Here is a 3,634-nt window from a genome sequence, read left to right as displayed (position 1 = left end):
GAGATAAGTAAGGTAGAAGTTAATAGACTATAGGATAGTAGCAAGGGAGAGGCTAAAAAATGGTTAATGTGATGACTAGATGAACTAAATGACATGGCTCTAGACGATGATGTGTTGGTTGAGACTTTGAATACTAAATTGATGCTTAATTTGGAAATAGAAAGGAGGAATTGAATAGAGTGTTCGAGCTAATTGACCTAGAGAGATAGGATTTTTGGCTTAAAATATATAACAGTTCGTTGACTTTAGACAATGAAGAGATGACTTGAGTAGTAGTTGATTATTTCTAGAATTTGTTTTCGAGTGTAGAGAGCTGTGGCAAGGAATATGTCTATTTCGGGGTAGCTTGGTGTGTTTCCGAGGAGATGAATAATGCATTGATGTCTAATTTTCGGGGGGAAGGAGTTACCAAAGCTCTAAAGGATATGGTTCCTACTAAAGCTTCGAGAAAAGACGGTTGATAACTCTTGATAAGAGTTATATTTCATGCCTTTAGACCTAGCTAATTGTCTGTACTTAAGTAAATTTAGTTGCATTTTAGGGCATTCCATTCATAATTTTCATTGCATAAGAAGCTTGGATAGTTCTTAAATATTATTATTTGTTACTTTTAATTGCTTGTGGTAGGGCTGTGTTTGGTGGTTTGACAAGAGCAAGTTGAGGAACGAGAAATAAAAGAGTGAAAGTTTTTTGGGGGAAAAGGTTGGACATTTTGTCAGTACGAATGCTGTGGCAATTCTAGAAAGACCGAGTCGACACTCAACGCATACTAGTTTTAGCCCAACTGTACTTGTACTAGAAAAATCTGTCTAAAAAAAGAAGAGAAGATAATCCTGGGATGTTAGTTTTTTATCCTAGAAAAAAATTAAAAAAGAGAAAAAGATAATCTTGGGTTGTTAGATTTACCCTAGTAAAAAATATTATAAAAAGTCAAAGGAGGAAACTCTAAAGGGCGAACAAGAAAAAACGCGAACAAGTGTAGAGATCCATAGGTGAAACTAGAGGGTAGTGGTTGTGTAGAGACGGAAAGAGGAAGACGAACGCAATCCCTTTTAGCCACCACATGACACTGTGCCACTAGAGTGTGAACTAGACATACGAATGTCTTCCTATCGTTCTTCTACTATTTCTTAACTATTTCTTCGTGAATTGATTTGATGAAAATGATGCTGAGTGATATTTTGGTTTTGAATTTTATTCGCCAACCTATGAGCTAAATCTCATAGGGTTAGGATTACACGATGAATCCTTTATTTTTTTAAATGGTTGAAGCATAAAACTGAATTAATTTAATATTTCATTCAAATTTTTATTTCTAAATTGTATGCGTGCAATCCCTAGACATAAACGACTGTGCAACATGTCTATAAACTAATTTAATTCTGAAAAGGTTGGATTAGTTGGACCAAAATTAAATGATATGAGCAAGTACTCGATAGATAGTTGTAGTAGACTTTAGACATAGAGTAGCATTCATATATAAGGAGCAGTGCAGGGTACCGTATTAATAGTAAAGGTAGATTGAAGGTAATTGAAGGTTTTTGCTCTCAAAAGAAGCATACCACTTTAGAACTCTTCTGAGCAGTAGATTGATTAAGATTTTGCCAAGGCATTTTTGATAGTAAAGGTAGATTCTTAGTAATTCCAACCTTCCATATCAACATCGTATATCCTTTATCCCTTGTTGTAGAATCTTTGCTATAGTATTATTAGTTATTTATTTGTTCATTTATTTGTTATTCACATAGTTATTCTCATAATTGCCATTGCATTTTTACTTTTGTATTGCTATAGCATTAATCACATTGTATTATAATGAATTGACCACTTTTGTGCCTCAATCTGATCCTCATGGGAGTGATACTCACTCATCAATTTATTACTTGATTCGATGTGTATACTTGCACAAATCACATATCATTTCACACGCGACAAGTTTTTTACGCCGTTGCCGGTGATAAGTAATTTGGTGAAATTTGGTTTTGTTATTTTTCTTAGTTTCATTAGTTTTATTTAAGTTAATTGTATTTAATTTTTATAGGTTTGCCATTAGCAAGGAAGGCGAAAAGAACTGAGAAAAATGGCTAGAGACGAAAATGATCTTGGTCTCAATGATAATCTGAATGGCTAGGATGCTAATCCTCCTATTTGTAGTATGATAGATGACATAGACAAACCCATTCGATAGCATTTTGTTCCAATTTTGGATGACCTGAATCTAGGGATAGTCAGACCACAAATTCAAGCTGAAACTGGTAATGTTTCAAATGTTACAAATAGTAGGACAATTTAGTGGATTACCTATTGAAGATCCAAGACCGCACTTAGGACTTTTCCTAGAAGTTTGTGACTCGTTCAGGCAACAGAGTGTTCCCGAAGACACCTTGTGACTTAAATTGTTTCCATAGTCTTTAAGAGATCGTGAGAGAGCATGGCTGAATGCTTTGTCGTCAGGAATAGTGGCATCATAGAATGATCTTTGCCAGAGATTTTTGCTACGGTATAATCCACTAAATATGGATGCCAAGCTTAGAAATGACATCACTTCTTTTTGGCAATTAGAGGATGAAACATTATATGAAGCTTGGGAATGATTTAAAGATTTAATTAAAAAATGTCTGATGCATGGATTTCAGCACTTGGCTCATATGGAATATTCTATAATGGGTTGAATGTACATATGAGAATGGTAGTTGATGCATCTACAAATGGTACATTGTTCGATAAATCTTACAATGAAGCATATGAGATTTTGGAAAAGATTGCCAACAATGACTATCAGTAACCTACCACAAGAGTTAAGATGTACAAGAGAGCTTTTGGTACCATGGTGCTCGACGCAATTACTTCGTTGACAGCTCAGGTATCTTCTTTAGCTAATAAGATCAAAACAATGGAGAAGCCGACTGCAACTGAGGAGATGAACTCAACCGAACAGTAATGCATTTATTGTGGCGACGATCATGTGTTTGATGAATGCCCATCAAACCCAGCATCAGTATACTACATAGTTAATTTTAACCGAAATAATAATCCCTATTCCAACACTTACAATCTCGGGAGGAAACAACATCCGAATTTTAGTTAGAATAATCAAGGTATGGGGAGTTTACACAATGGTTCAAGACAAAATATCCACAACACACCGCCCGGTTGGAATCTTTTTTGAAGGAGTATATGGCCAAAAATGAAGTTGTGATTCAGAGTCAGACTGCATCTCTCCGAGCTCTTGAAAATCAAGTAGGGAAAATAGTGAATGCTCTAAATTCAAGGCCGTGAGGAGCATTGCCAAGTGATACTGAAAATTAGAGAACCCAGGGGAAGGAGCATTGCAAGGCCATCACTCTTACTGGTGAAACTCATTTGGATGAAGTTGTTCAAGATGCCACGATAGAGGAAGACAAATCTAGCTGCAATCAGGAAAAAATCTCAGAACCTACTAAAGAACAAAAATCACCTAAAATGGGTACACAAAAAATGTTATGGCAAAATTAGATCGTGTTGCCAACAAAAATGCCACAGCAAAACAATATTAGCAACCTAAAGGACAACCACCTCCACGTTTTTCTCAGTGATTCCAAAATTCTAAATAGGATGTTCAGTTCAAAATATTTTTACAGGTCTTGAAGCAACT

At 35.5% G+C, this 3,634-nt stretch overlaps 1 non-coding gene across 1 annotated transcript; it reads right to left on the bottom strand.

Moving 5' to 3' along the window:
* Window positions 1–2,525: 2,525 nt before the first annotated feature.
* On the bottom strand, window positions 2,526–2,632 carry LOC128042223 (small nucleolar RNA R71). The gene has a single exon (XR_008197427.1). It is a non-coding gene; the product is annotated as a small nucleolar RNA R71 (small nucleolar RNA).
* Between the last annotated feature and the right edge of the window lie 1,002 nt (window positions 2,633–3,634).

The sequence above is a fragment of the Gossypium raimondii genome, chromosome 6, assembly GCF_025698545.1.
Source record: "Gossypium raimondii isolate GPD5lz chromosome 6, ASM2569854v1, whole genome shotgun sequence".
Lineage (NCBI taxonomy): Eukaryota > Viridiplantae > Streptophyta > Magnoliopsida > Malvales > Malvaceae > Gossypium > Gossypium raimondii.
The sequence above is the reverse complement of the archived record's forward strand: the minus strand, read 5'-3'. Positions and strand labels throughout refer to the sequence as shown.